Source organism: Oxyura jamaicensis, chromosome 1 (genome assembly GCF_011077185.1).
Source record: "Oxyura jamaicensis isolate SHBP4307 breed ruddy duck chromosome 1, BPBGC_Ojam_1.0, whole genome shotgun sequence".
NCBI lineage: Eukaryota > Metazoa > Chordata > Aves > Anseriformes > Anatidae > Oxyura > Oxyura jamaicensis.
The window spans coordinates 44238548-44254437 of NC_048893.1; the positions used below are offsets into that span (position 1 = coordinate 44238548).

At 38.8% G+C, this 15890-nt stretch overlaps 1 protein-coding gene across 8 annotated transcripts in view; it reads right to left on the reverse strand.

Moving 5' to 3' along the window:
- The window catches only part of ANO4 (anoctamin 4), a 218113-nt gene that overhangs the window by 183711 nt on the left and 18512 nt on the right, over positions 1-15890 (reverse strand). The window contains exon 1 of one of the 8 annotated variants that reach the window (XM_035336241.1): positions 2938-3369. The exons of the other annotated variants lie outside the window; for them this stretch is intronic. The gene's annotated coding sequence lies outside the window, so the exon portion shown is untranslated. Of the gene's footprint in view, positions 1-2937; positions 3370-15890 lie in introns of those variants that run through there. 8 annotated transcript variants of the gene reach the window in all.

Genomic DNA, 15890 nt, shown 5'->3' on the forward strand with positions numbered 1-15890 from the left:
TTTTTTTTTTTTTTTTTTTTTTTTTTTTTTTTTTTTTCCCTGCAGTTGTTTTCTATGCAGTCTTCAGACACTCTCTGCAAAGGAATTAACATGACACCATGCTGTGAAACAAGGAAGTACTATCCATGCATTCCCGTATCTGAGCATTCGTGGGATTCCTAAGAACAGAAAAGCACATCTACCTACTTGGATTTGTTGTTATTTGGGGGATTTCACTCTTCTCTCTACCTCTCAATGCTTTTATGGGGGATTGCACCTTTATTTTTAAGGCCCTGAGTCTGCAACAGGATGTGCTGGCAGATTTTAGATGCAGTCATCTCAGTTGCATCACACAGACATCAGGTTCCGAACATAAACATCCCATTGCAAGCTTGTGTGGCTTAAACTGGAAAAAAAACACTTCAATATTATTGCTTTTTCTCCTTTCCTTTTTGCTTCACAACTATTCAGAGAGCACATTGCTTTATATATTTCAGCTTTTAAACTTTTACTTAAAAAGGCAAATGTGATTATACATTTAGGTTAAAAATTCGTTTTTATAAGATAGTCTTTTAGACATGAGTCATTTTTCAAGTGAAAATAGTCCTTTTGATTAAATGTTAGGTAAGAATGCAGATTTTAAAGTATGGGAATGTCTGATTTAAAAAATAATCATTTAAAAAATAAAACGCCATACCATACTTAACTGATCTTCATAATTATTTAGATAGTGCATTTATTTTGCAAATCCCCTTGCTTCTGAAGTTTACAATAATTGTCTAAGGAACAAAAGGGCTCAGTAAACAGCTCCACATGCAGATGTACAAACATAATTACTCGTTACATTTAATCCAGAGAAGTCTAAACTTGGTCTCCCAAAAGCAGCGCTATGACCTGCAGGTACTTAGGACTGTTTCCCCACGTGTGCTAACAAGACCACTGCCAGTCCTATTTCACAACCCAAAGTTTCTTTGCTGCTGCAATTATGTCAGCACTTATTGAACCAGGAAGAGAACAAACACGGGCACCTTTGTTACCCATTAAAAAATAAATAAATTAAGCAACACACAGACCCCACTGGATGCCAAAGCTTTTTTGTTATGGACAGTGGGGAGGACTGCTTTAGGGATGACTGTTGTTTGAGGTGCCAAGAGAGCAGGGGAGGCAGGTTTGCAGCATGCCCTCACAGATCACTGAGGAGGGAAACAAGTCTCAGATCTGCTGCACCGGCGGGTGCAGCATGATGCCAAAACGCATGGGCTGATGAGGCAGCTGACTTGGGCCACTGACACTGGGGCTATATGCTGGCCCCTACCATGTCCTTTTTTATCCCCTGGAGGCAATGCAGCAGGTACCTCACTGCACCATGAAGTCCCCTACCTGCAGATCTGTGTATCCCTCCTCCTCTCCCCAGTGCCCCTTGCAGGTGTCAAGCACAGTGTGTCCTGCTCTGATCCCTGAGTGTCCTGCCCACAACGCGCGCTCTTATCGATACAACAAGACATAATACCCTTCATTTCTTTTCTGTACTTGGATGCAAAAATAACTGCAGTGTTTGAAAGTTTTTACTCATTTGGGAGAGGGAAGGAGGTACACAAACTCTGCTGAACTAAGCAGTTCAAGTGAGTTCATTCTGAATTACAGAATAAATCACCAGAAAAAATTATGTTATTAAGCCACAATGTAAGACACATTAAATAATGAAAACAATTTCCAGATATCATTATCTTTCTTGTTTAAACCCAAGGCAATGCAAAGACAGAACAAAAGCTTTACTCTTATCCTACCTCAGTAAAACAAAGGTATGCAAACACATCACCTCATTGCCTTGCTTTGAAGGCAGAGCAACCTGGGATGAGTCTGATCCGGTGTTACATGCCTGCCTTCAGCAGACCTTTGGAGATTTAGTAAAGTCTTATTATTCCTGCAGTGTGTAAGTGTTATGCGTAGTCAACCCAGATCATGGATTCACAATATGAAACATGCAACATATGTTAATATATATTTGCAGCTCCCTCACACTGAAAGTGAAGAAATATATCTATCTATCAGAAGGAATATATTTGCATGTACTTTAAATCTAATGCAACAAACTAGAACAAAAAGGATATCTAAAGGCACAGTTGACTGCAGATTAAGTAATGACCTTTCTTAATTACAAAATCAGAGCTGTTAAAATGACTTAAAGCATGGATGAAGTAAGCCCAGATTTTCAAACATTTAATTTAAATGCACTTCTTTTCTACTGCAAAGTTGTAAAAGTACTTCAAAAGGCTAGGAATTTGCAATTGTGTAGATCATAGAGGGACCAGGGTTATTGGGCTGCCTATGCTATAACTTCCCGTCCCAGCCAGTCTGCATTTGTAAGATGCAATGGGTCCAATTTACAAGCACCTGATGACATAGACTTATGTTGAAAATGCTGAAAAAGCATGGTCCTTCCTACACCAATAACAAACAGTGGCACAAACCACATGTACTCCTGACACTTGAACACTGAGGGGTTTCAGAGTTTTCTAGATGGCTAGCTAAGCAGGGGCTTTCTGTGCCCCTCCAGCACAGAGGTGCAGACCTACAGAAATGAGTCACACTTTTACACAACCTTTCATTCTGGTTCCCCAAAACCTTATCCCATCGCTGCCACGGGCAATCGCGAGCAATGTTCAAGCCTCCCGTTTCAAGGACAAAGAGGCAGCGCTCAGATTGCAATCAATACTTCAGAGCCCCGGGTTGGAGAGGGGAAAGAGCAAAATCAAGAGAAAACTTGTATGTTAGTTGGCTAACATCTGCTGTGAAGTAGATGAAAATGATGACTAGTATTGAGTGAAGGTCACGAGGCTTATCTAAGAACACAGGGGGAGAAAAACAGACGGGGAAAGGGGGGAGGGAAAGAGAAAGAGGGAGAGAGCACGAGCACTGCAGCAAAGCTATGCTCAGCCAATACATGCTGGCACTTACCATAAAAATAGAAAGATCCAAAGAGAATCAGATTAAGGATCCTTTTTATCTCTCTTCAATAGAAAGATTTCCACATGAAGTTCTGAACACAGCTGTCCAGGGAAAAGCAAGGCAATATGATGCTACACAGAAAACACTAACGCACCAATGGCAAGTCCTTTCACAGCCTTCTGAAACCTGCAAGCAGTTTGTGCTGAAAAACCTATGGTAAGAAGTCTGAAGGCGACTCCTACATAACACTGCAGCTACGGCAGACTGCTGTATTTCTCCAGTCATTCGGGCTGCACTGTTTTCATCTTCATCTTCTCACCATTACTTACATGCTAGAGGTGGGCTTGGGGGTGGGGAAAGAGATTTCTCCTCCAAGTGGAAAGGAGCGCAGAGACGGCATCAGCATTTTTAATCAGTGCCTGGGAGTACCCAATCAGAGGAACTGAGTTGTTCCAGCGTGACAGTTGTCCAAAGCACGGCAGCCTGGTGCGGTCCCTGCTTGCACAAGAAGACTTTTAGGGTAATCTGCTGCTTAACCCCTGCAAGCTTTCCTGTGCCCATACACAAACAGTCTCCCTGCACTGTGTATTCTCCTCTGAGGAGCAGTGTTTTGAAAACTACAAGGTTTTTCCTGTGTTGCTGCTCTGATATGCTGTTTTCTACATCTGGGCAATAGTACAAAAGCAGGAAAAGTTTAGAGGTTTGAATCCCAGCATTATCTGACTTTGCAATTTATTACCAAGTAGTTTCCATATATAAACACACATTAAACTCCTTCATCTTCAAAGGTTTCTCTTTGGAAGAGAAAGAAATCTGTCAGAGATTTTACAGCACAGATCCATTGCTGTGAACTGCCTTGCAAAAGCCAGCGCTGTTTTTGACATGATATCATGAAACCCTGACAGCGGCAGATCCCCCCCGAACATATAACCAAGGTCTCCTCCAGCACCCCCCTCAAATAGCAACAGCATTAGATGTTTGTGCTGTTTCCTAACACAGACAGACCTCAACCTAGTTTGCATTAGGGATGCCCAAGATCTGGATACAAAGCATTCTATGGCATTTTACCTAACAAACCAATCAGAAAATTGATGCAGTCAATACTAAAGCTGCCAAGCACTGCAACTTCCAGAGAATGCTCCTGCTTCTAAAATATAAATGCCTTCTTTTGACTATGGGGAAAAAATCTCCTGGTGCTATTGCACAATGCCATCCACAGTGGAGCAGACATAAATACAGCATGCAATTTGCATTTAATTAAAACAGACACTCTGCTGGTAGACACACAAGGTTAGATGTTCACCTTTTAAAAATGTTTTTTAAATGGCCAATCCCAGCTGATATTCACCTTTCAGAAGGTGAAAAGGCCATGTAGTTTAATGGGGGAATGAGGGGAAAATGAACCTCAAAGCATTCCCAGCAGTGCTGTCTCATACTTGTAAAATACGCCATGCATCAATGACACAAACCTACTGACGAATGGACTGGGGCATAAAATAAATAAGTAAATAAAAATTTGAGGTTCTACAGCCTAAAGCCTAAGCTAACAGTCTGAAGTCCAACTTAATACAGCAGGTCAGTTCTGAAATGTTTAAAAGTGTGAATACAGTGAAGGAGAATACAAATTCCACTACTAGGCAGCAATGATTGCCATAGAAGAATGTCAGGCTGACATACCAGAATGGTCATAAACAAGATTTAAAATAAAATAAAACAGAAAAGGTAAAGTTTGCATGAGAAATAGAAGGCACTGGTGAAGGACAGCTCCTCAAGAGAACAAATAAGAGGCGAAATGACCATATACAAAGATGCACGTAGGAAGATACATATAACAACCAAATTAAAAAATACATCCAATATAGGATGGAGGACAAAAAAAAGCAGGAAGCAGCACAAGAAAATAAATTAAAACCTGGTAGAGGGTTTTCCAATGGTAGCAGAAAGGTTACTATTTGACACACCACATGCTTGGTAAAATAGGTGAGTTTTTGTTTCAGAAAACTGTCAGGAAACTGAGGCCTTCAAAAAGTGTCTCAAGACACCCACTACAGAAGAAAGCCTGTTCACATCCACCCCTAAGGTCATGTTTTAATATCCCCCACATTATATAGACAAAGCCTTGAACTAGGCAATACACAGAGGAAAAATCACAGACAAGTCCTTTGTAAACAAAGCTCTCAATTCCGTTTTTCTCCTGTAAAGACGCATACAAAACCAAACATTCACAACAGCTCTGGAGAGAAGAAAGCAAGGTCACGGGCAGAATTTAGTGGACAATGCTATGAACATTTTCCAATGAGTCTCTTAACAAATAAACTTGGACTTAATCTTTGTGAAAGGAAAGGATTGCAGGGTCTTTCCCCAAGTTTTACCATGTAAACATGAGGTGCCAGAAGAAGCTACCCACTAAAGCAGGAAGAGCTGTCATGATGCCATCCAGATGCTCTCTGGTGACAGCTATAACAACCCAAAAGGCATGAAGAAAGGCTAATAGAGTAATTAATTCAAGCTTTCAGCTAAGAGCAAAAGATTGAGCACTCAGGTAATTTAGGTTTAAGTTCCTTTTGAGGCCACCTTCAAGAATCTGGAAGAAGTCTCTGATAGATATTCACTAAATCCACTGATTTAGTGCAGAATCCATATTTCTGATGAACAAAAGATCCCAATTTCTTTGCAGCCTTTTATTATAGCTGAGGTAATTGTGTAATGAGTAAATTCCTTTGGAAACCGGATTTTTCATCTCCCCCTTCATTTGCAGATGGTCCTCTTCATAATCCTCAGGAACTGCAGTCGGTGAGGCCATAAACATGGGCCAGGGTCACTGGCAACCTGCCTAAATGTTATCTTTCAAACCATTTCAGGGATAGGGAATAATGGGGTGAAAAACACATATATGTCCACAGAAAGGAGATAATTAACGATCTCTTCTCTTCCAGTAGAACGCCACCTGAGCAAAACATACTGAAACTAGTTGTTCTTCTACATCTAGTTAAAGGAGTAAAAAACAAACAAACAAACAAACAAACAAACAAAATGTCATTTTTTGATTGTTTTTGTGAAAGAAAGCCAAGGTTGTGATGTCAATCAAAACTGAGGTTTGTTTTATCCTACCTATGTACATGTTTGTCCAGAAAGCAAAACAAACTCAGGACTGGGTGTTTCAGAGCCGTTCTTTCTATTCCTCCTCAACATATGTGACAACAGTTCAAACCAACATTTCTGAGCTGGAAGGTAAAGGTGATATCCAGGATTTAATAAAGCTCCGGTCTAACTACTGGAGCCTCTACTGAATTGCCAGCTGCTCAAAATGAAAAATTTTGGAAGGCAGAGGGGTGATAGACTCTGCCAGCATGCAGGTCCTAGCTTTGCAGTGCCCTTCAACAGCTGACTGTGTGAAGGTTGCACAGAGGAGAGGGAAGAAGTAGAACTGAGTATAAAGGAATAAAGCAAAATTCGGTGTTAAAATTTTCAGTGGGTAGTTTCAGTGCAAGTGTTGTGTTTCTCCAAGCCTTCAGGATCACTCCTCCATGAAGAAGGTTTCCAAGCTCTGAATTAAATGAAGCAGACAGAAAAGAAATAATAATTAAGAATGTAAGAATGCATAAAACCTTCCTCCCCTGTTTGCTAAGAATGCTTGGGCACCTCACCTCTCCATGGGATTCGACACAACCCTGGTGTCCTGTTTTGAGGTGCTTGACAAGAGCAATGGAAAGCAGAAAAGTTTCTGTTGATTTTGTCTTGGGTGACGGTCACTAAAGAAAATTAGTACTTGGTAAGGCCCAGTTCAAACATCCCTCAACTTTTGGATTTTCCATTTTGTAACTGTTACAATCCATTAGACTGAAGCATTTTCAGTTATCAAAACTTTAACCTCTACACTGATCATTGAGCACTGTGACAAAGTCTCTCCTTAGTCATTGGTCTCTTAGCCTGCCACAAGGTTATTTTTGCAAGCGATCTTTTTTTTTTTTTTTTTTTTTTTTTTTTTTTTTTTTTGAGGTCATGCAGTTCTTTTAAAATACATTAAAATAAGATATCTTTCTGCTGATTCTAAAACAATTTGCTTTGTGGTTTCTAGTTAAAAAACTATAGAGTTAATGTTGCAGCAAAGTATCTCAGGTTATGATATTTTTTCTCCTAAAGGCGAAAGAGAAATAGTTATTGAATCTCTCTACTTTTAATAATATTATGGACTACTCTATGATTTCTACAAAAGAACTGAGACAGTCCAACATATTTTAAGTAAAAATTCAATTCCTAGTATACTGTAAAATCTTTCCTGACTATAAGAGACACCATATCTATTTTCTACTGTATTGCACATTAATATTCATGCATTTCAAATAGCATTTTTTCTACTTTATTTTATTTTATTTTATTTTATTTTATTTTATTTTATTTTATTTTTCTATTTTATGTTTTATTTTCTCTATTTTATGTTATCCAGTAAGGAAAAAAAATCTATTACGACTGTAAGACTTCACTCTTCAAAATGTCCTTTACTTGGATAAACTAAATGCTGTTAAATGATTTTCAGATAAATAAACAATTCCTAATTGTAAAAAAGTGACTTACTTTTTTCAAATCTGCTAACAATGAGTCAGGAAGTGTCAATATCAGGCCAGAGAGAAATCTATCCTTGTTTTCTAGAAAAGTGAAAACTTATAGTTCACAACTTTCACACATGTAATTTCACACATGTAATTTTGCTACATTCCTAATGTAGCATTAGAAATTTGTTAAAGGAGGTTCTGAACTGCTCGTGCAGATAAAAAGGAAAGAAAAATGGAAAACATGACAGAATTCAAGAAAATATGTTGGTAATGAAAAATCAAGATGACCACTAATCTTTTCTGCCTTGAATTAAAAATAAAAATTTAAATCATCCATACAGCAATTTCTGAAGTACCAAAAATACCAAAAATATCCAGATGGAAAATAAGAGAATATTTTGTCATCTAGATTTTCATTTCCTTAACATATATTTAAATCTAATGCAGGTGGGAAGCAGTATAAGTAACTGACAAGACTGTGTGGATAGAAACCTCTGCTGCTGTGTATGCTGTCCCTAATTCTAAATAAGGAGTTTGTAAGATTATTCTATAAGAATAAGAAAATCTGAGCTTTTCAATGATCAAACCAAAATCCCTGGAAGAAAAACAGTTCATCAAAAACAAACAACCAAACCAAACCCACAAAAAACAAAACAAAACAAAACAAAAAATGTTTTAAAACATAATTTTGCAGAAAAATCTGTAATATCCATGTCTTTATTTTAGAGACTGAGTAAAGGGAATTTATCTAGGGAATAATAGTAAACTCCCCTCACAGATTTTTTTTCCAGTCATGTAGAATTTTCCTAGTTATAGCATATAAAAAGTTCTGATAGATAGCTTCATTGTGGGAAAAGGGCATAGGCTTGCAAAAACAACATAGGTTTTGTCAAAAACCTCAACAACAAAAACAACAACAAAAAACAAACACATAAATTCTAACATTTAAGCATAACTATTTTTCCACCTACATAAGAAGGTCTCTTCCTCCACCCCCCACCACCTCACCTATTTCCCAAAGATCAAAGCTACGGAGAGGCAGATGAGGGATACAACTTATACCAATAATATATCATTATCAGTTTTACCATTTATAATATCACATTTTTTTTACCTCAGGACCTCAGAATAAGACTCTATAAATCAAGTAAGAAAATTATACATGTAATATATCTTAAAGGACAAAGTATGTGTTTTATTAATGCATCTTCAAGAAGGCTGTAACAAACAAACAAACCATTAATCAAAAAAACACCACAGCCATGTAGCCTTAAGCCAAAACTAGTGGGTAGAAGCAGGGAATGTAAAATTCCTACAGACAATATCAAAACACAAGAATCAGTTATAGCAGTCTTTACAGATCATATTTCAATGGTACAGAATATTCTACTAATTTCTGATTTCCCTAATTAAAAAATAAAAAATAAACTCCTAACAATAAAGAAAACTTGTAATAGGCCATAAAAATTACATCCCTTTTAAACAAAGAATTTATCCTCTTATCTACAGTAAACCCAGAATAGATGGTCAGGAGATAATCCAGAAAAAAAAAAAAAAAAAAAAAAAAAGCTTTTTTTTAAATGCTGAAATTATTTTGCCACACATCTTTGTGCTTTTACTGTAAATAAACAAAAAAAAATGCTGCTCATTTGAAGGAAAGAAAAAAAAAAGACTTCCAGGATGAGTCATTGGAGAACAATGATTTAGAATACACTAAAACATAATCTTAAAAAGCCAGATCTGTATGTTAGCTTCTAGTACAGATAACCACAGTACTAAGAAGACAGGTTGTCCAACACGAGATTAAACTGTGTTCCACTTATCTTTTACTGCCAGAAGCTAGATCATCTTCCTTGCTCAAGATCCAAAAGTTGGTGGACAAGCCAAAGAGGATAGTATGCCAGCCCCCCACAACATGAGGAAGCAAACACAAGAACATTACCTATTAGGAGATACACGTGCAGATATGGACATGAGAGACAAGTATTTCACTTTACAGTATTAACTTAGAAAGTATTGCTGGGCATCTAAATGTTTTGTATCTTCACTGCTATTTTGAAGGTTATATAAAAATGACTGAGAATGTAAGATCTCTATGAAAAAAACAAAGTATTTTATTAACTCTTGTTTTGATGTCTACTGTTCCATGTTTAAAGGTATGAAACTAATTTGAAGTAATCAAAATCTAAACTAATTAAGCTGGTATGAGCTTGTCCTGTTTTCAGTGGAGGGCTGGACTGACCTCTTGAGATGCCTTCTAACCTAAATTACTCTAATAACACTGAAGAACTCTCTTTTAAATACAAATAAAATTACAAAATTTATTGGTCAGTCATAACCATGGATGCATATACACACACATACACATATCACAATAAAAGGCCTGAACATCTTTAACAGCAAAAGGGAAACCAGAAATCCCCATACACAAGAAGCATTCCATGCCTCATTCCCTCCCCATTGTACTCACTGGGATTTCAGGCACTGGATTTTATCCTGTGCTCTCCCTCCCACATGAAGGGCGTCATACTGAGAAGTTTTGAAAATTGGCTGATCGGACTCTGGAAACTGACTCCACCTAATGATGACCTTTTAAAAGCCAGCCATGCCTACTAAGGCTGGGATGAGTTCCCCATGTTCTAGTTCTTTAATCAAAATTTAAAGGAGTTTCTCTTCTACAGAAACATTCTAATTTTATCTTTGTAATTGGATTATTTATGTGTTCTCTTGTGACTTAACATGAGATTAATTTTTTTAATGTATTTTTAATGTAAAAAAAAAAAAAAAAAGGAAATTCTGGAAATGTCACAATCAACAATCCTGTTGGATCTGTGTTTTACCGAAAGCAAGAGGAAATGAAAACAGAAATCCTGAAGTAGTTCTTATAGTTGGAACTATACTTCCAAATGCATCACCTTAGGCCACAGTCAAATACTGCCAGCCACTGACAAGAGTATTTCAATAAAAACTTTTAATAGCAGCTTGTATCCCCTTGTAAGAGATCTTTTATAAAGAGCTGAAAAATACTGGCTCCCCACCAAGAAATAAATGGTATACTATGTACATAAGACACAATATAATGGAAAACTGCTATAAAATGAGTATGTTTGTGATTAACTTAATAGATTGTCTGTATTTACTCATCTTTGTCTACATGTGATATGAAAATCTGTGAACCAAACAAAATAAACAATTTAATATTTTTTAGACTATTGTTGATTCTCCAGAGTAGAAAGTCAGAAAAGACCAGAGGCTAAAGATGTCAACACAACTCATCCTTCAGCTTGGCAGGTAAACTGAAGAGTTACTGGGAGAGGGGGGGGAGGGGAATTTGATTCAAATCAGAGTCAGCATTATTTTTACAGGTTCTTCTGACATAAGTAAAGAATTGTTCTGGGACAGTGAAAGCTATTTTGACTGAAGCAGACAGAAGTGCTTTATTTAGTTCTGGGTTTATGAAACCCAGTAATGATTTTTTTTTCTTGAATTTATTTAGACACAATTTGTAAAAGCAGAGAAAAAAAAAAATTTTGAGAAGTAGCTTTCTAAATTTAAAATGCATTTTTGGAGGAGAGACCTTAAAAGAGAATGTGTGTAGTGTTACACTGTGCTTTGCATATACACCTTCAACACCTGTCTGGTGGGAAGCCAATAGGCTCAGGGCACAAAGAAGCTAGATGTGCACTGTAGAGGGTCCAGCACCTAATCACAGTTCTGCTGCTCAGACACACAGGACAAGTAAGGGAGGTTTGGGGAGCACTGTCACATGCCTAAAGTTATAATTTGGAAAAAGAAAAGCAACCAAACTATAAATAGTCCAGGGAAAAACAAAATGACAACAAAAATATAAATAGTTTGGGAAATTTCAATATATCCCAAATGAAACACAAAAGCAAAAATCACTGACATTGCAACAGCTCTGTCTGATTAAGATTATTTATTAATTTCTCCTGCATAGACAGTTTTAGTTCCAGACCTATTTTCCCCATGCATATATCCAAATCCACTGTGTATGTAAGCCTACAGTTCACAATTTTCTTGTTTTCATTGTAACTGCTGTTGTTTTTAATTTAAAAACCAAACAAAACAAAACAACAAAATAAACAACACTCTCAAGTGGCTTCTCATTTGTAGGAAGGAGCAGGAATCAGTTCAGTCTTGCAGTCTTGGACACTTGCTGCCAATGTGGAAGACAGCTGCACATTCATGTGCCGTCTTATACTTCTCATGCTAAGAGTATGAAGTCCTACACAACTCAACAGAAAGAAGCAGGAAGAAAATCCAGATGTAGCCCAACAGGCCTGTCCTTGTTAATATCTAAAAAGAATTGATATTGACATCTTGGATTCATGTTGCTTTAGGTTCTAAGCAAGTTTCTTGAAAGACCAATAAATCGTATGCAAGGAAAGAAGATTCATGGGACATGAATATCCCTGGTGAAAAAAAAAAAAAAAAAAAAAAAAAAAAAAAAAAAGCAGTTGTATTACTTAAAGATAATCATCTGGCTTTATCTGTTTCCTGAACTTGCAGCTTTCTCTGCTGAAGCAGACAGAAGGCGCACTTGGTAAAGCAGTAAAGATTTCAGCTTGCCCTTTCTCCTTTCATGTACAAGATGTCTCAGAACCTTTTTCACATGCAGGAAGCTAACCATTGCATTATCTGATAGAGCGTGACTGCAATGTCCTCTTCAATTTTACCCCATCTCCCTATATGTGCCTTCACAATGCTGTAAGAATGATGAGAATCTCTCTGCAACTTAAACAACTTGGAAACTTTAAAAAGTTGGAAAGGCTCAATTTCTTAAGCCCTTTGATGCTGGACATGGGTATTCCTCAGTCAGATGTTTTTTGCCATTCTCCCTGCTTCTGGGCAAGTCGCCTTCTTCATTTGACCAGACCATGTAAGCCCCCGCAGAGCAAAACAGGTTCCTTGCCAAACACTTTCTATCCATTTTAAAGGCTGGTACACTCTTTAGGCATGTCAATGTAAGTAATACAACTGATGTGATAAAAAGGTTTTAAAATCCTATACCTCCTTGGAATCAGGAAGGAAGGTACACATTTTAGGAAAGATACAGAACGTCTAGAAATGATATACAGAAAGGGAGAAATGAGTCATCTACCTGGATGCAATGAGAGGCATGACTTCTTTATTTCTAAAGTGCTGGTTTAACTCAATCCAAGGAATTTGTTAATATGATGGCTTTTGTGTTCTGCAGCTATCTGACCACCATTACAGCAGACATTTAAAACTATTTCTCATGCCTCAATAAAACCAACAAAATTTCCCATTATTGTGATAAACTGTTAACTCCTGCTATTGCATGAAATTAACATTGGGTCAAAAGACTGCTGATTTTGGTGATGATTACTTTGCAAGACAGCAGTAAAGCACCATGCAAGCAGCGGTGTCCAGCTGGCACTAATGATATGTCACAATGCTCCATCTGCGACTCCCCATGCGCACACTGTGAAGGGAAGTCCTGTGCACAGTACAGGAGATAACTGGGCAAGAGAGACTAGAAATATAAACAAAACAAACACTTTTGGCATACGATACACCATCAGTTCTCCAATACCACCAAAGACTGATTAATGGCCAGTGCATACTTGGAAGTACCAGTGGCCATTTGCTCTTATATTTTTGCACCGTAAATACTATTACCATCTGATGTTAAACACAGCTTGAAAACAGTCCTGAAAGCAGGTTGAGATTTTTGTAGCCAGACATGCTCTGACTCTCTTTTCCCATCTCACCCTGAGAAAGACTGCTTGCATTCCCCAAACCGACATTTTGACATGTTTAAAACACTTTCCAAAACCATAGATTCAGAACAACAATTTTCTAACTTGCTATTTTGGCTCATCTTTACATTTATCAGGTGTGGATTTGAAGTGCTAGTATAGCCTTGGAAGAAGCAATTGTTTAGTTCTTCAGATTAATGGCCATTTCCACACTAAAATCCATTGCAAAGTATGTGATGTAAGAAGAAAATGAAAGAATGATCACCATAAGCAGCTGAGGAACACAGAAAATAAGCCAAACAGATAATTATAGCAATTATTATTATTATTTTCTTCTACATTCCTCCCTCATTTCATTTCTTTTGCTTCATTGCCTGGGGCTAGAAAAAAAGAATTTGCAACACTGTTGGAAGCAGCAGAACAGTTAGTCTCATAACTGTAAACTCAGAAACACATCTTGCTAAGTTTAGATATTTGGAGTCAGTGTATAATTAAAGAGGACAGAAGCACGTCCGTGTTCTGATCCCAGCCAGGGTTCAACCGGTGCAGTCACAAAACCACCCTGACACTGAAGCCAGGTCAGTGAGGAAGGCAGGTTGTGGATCACCACCAGGAGTCTTGCAGGGACAGCACCCAGGCCAGGCTGTGAGCCTGCAGAGGACCCTCATTGGGTCTGATCCTGGCCCCAGCCCTGGATTGATGTCCCAGCTCAGCCTGTCACCAGGGAGGTGCATGGTGCCCCCAGCTGCCCCGCTGAGTGGTGGGACAGGCTCGAGCCACAGGGCCCTGTCCTGATGGACCTGTAGGAGCCCCTTTTCATCTCTGGGCATATGAAATATGATTTCCCAAGGAGAGAGCTGAGTTTCAGGATGTTCAGTTTGATCACGAGGTGCTCAGTGCTGCTTGAATGCATGTGATTAAATCCCTAACTTCCCTGATCATGCAAGTACTTGCACAGATTTTTTTATTATTATTATTATTTTAATTATCTTTTGGAACGCTATCAGCCAGTGGAAATAATATAAACATTTTGAAAGTTCAGGTTTCAATTTGATACGCAACATAGGCTCTGGTGCTTGCTGGCAATGCAGCAGAGCAGCCAGCTCCCCAGCTCCCTTCCTCCCTTCAGCAAGAAGATGCAGGTGTCTGCTAAGTGTCCTGTATCCAGCTCCTCAGCTTTGGCAGGCCTCAGCCGAGAGCTGCACCTCGCCTCTCTGACTCTGTGTTCATTCAACAACAATAAGGTATTTCATAACTCTGAAGATGTTTCAGGATACTTTTTTTGATAACCTGGATGCAGACGTTAAGTGCAGGAGAATGTACAGAGCAGCACAACACTATGCCCTTGCACCTTTCACGCTAACCAAGTGCCCATGTTCTCTCCTTTGGTTGAGCTTAGCCGCCCTGCCCCTTGCACACATTCACATTTAACACTGTTTTTGTTATTTCTGTCTAGGCAGATGTGGAAATGAGCTGACATGCGTTGCCATGGATCCATCTGCAGTGTGGATGCTGCAGGGCTAGAGCGCATGCCTCCTCACAGCGCTGCCCCTCTTCCTGTGCAGAGGTTTTTCTGGGCACACTGTGCTACGAGTGCCTCCATGGCCTCCCTACCTCTTGAGGCCAGGCAGCAGGACTTGCTCAGGCAGAAAAGGGCTACAGTTTTCCAAGGCACAAATCCCACTGAAGATATTCTGATGCCACTGATGCAGTGACAGTGCGTAGCACAAAAGGGACCTCCAGAGTTTCTGCTGCATTGGCAACTCGGGTCTCTGCTTGCCACAAACAGGGCTGTTTTTTGCAGTTACTTGGAAAGGTCGTAGTGGCATAGCAGTGAAAAAGGATGAACAAAGGAACCAGGACAGAGCAAATGTCTCCTCAGTGCAAAAATCAAAAGATCTTGACAGCCTGGCATGAAGGTGAAACCATTTCAGCTTCTACAACAACTTTTGTCAAATACGGCATGAGGTAGCCAAGGAAAGATCAAAATGTTTCTCAGCCACCTGTCCTTGAGAGGACACACTAATCTATGCTAGACTTTCCAGTTTCTCCCGGTAACTTGGCGTCTCATAGTATCAGTCCTTAAACTGCCCTTGCAGTTTGGCATGAGTCGCCCATCCCCTCCTCTTGCACCTCCCAAGTGGCTGTCTATACATACTCACTGTAATTGAAGGTGTAACGTACATTAAGTTTGCCAGCTTCATTGGGATTCATTTTTAATAACAAGATTGAAAAGGTGAAAGCAGTACAAATTCATTCTGTCAGAGCCAAAGACTTGTTCCTGATGACAAAGGTGCTGAAGAGAACAGAAGAACCAAAACCCATTTTATATGTTGACAGATCCTTCCCTGAGCTGTCACTTGAAATTCCTGAAACACCGCTTTTGCTGTAGGGAAAAAAAAAGAAAAAAGAAAAAAAAAAAGAGTGGGGCAACTGCATCCCCTGAGAGCAAAGCCCTACAGACAGCCCATGTGCTGGGGCACTATACCATTTCCGTTCTGCTCAAGCAAAGTCTCCCTGTTCTCATACCCACAGTGTCTCTCTGTCAGAATTTCTTAAGAATAAATGCATTCTGAAAACCTTAAGTCCCACCTCTTGGCAAATACTTGTAGCACCAGTGAAGGACTTTTTTCTTTCTCAGTGCAGACCAAGTACTTTCTTCACT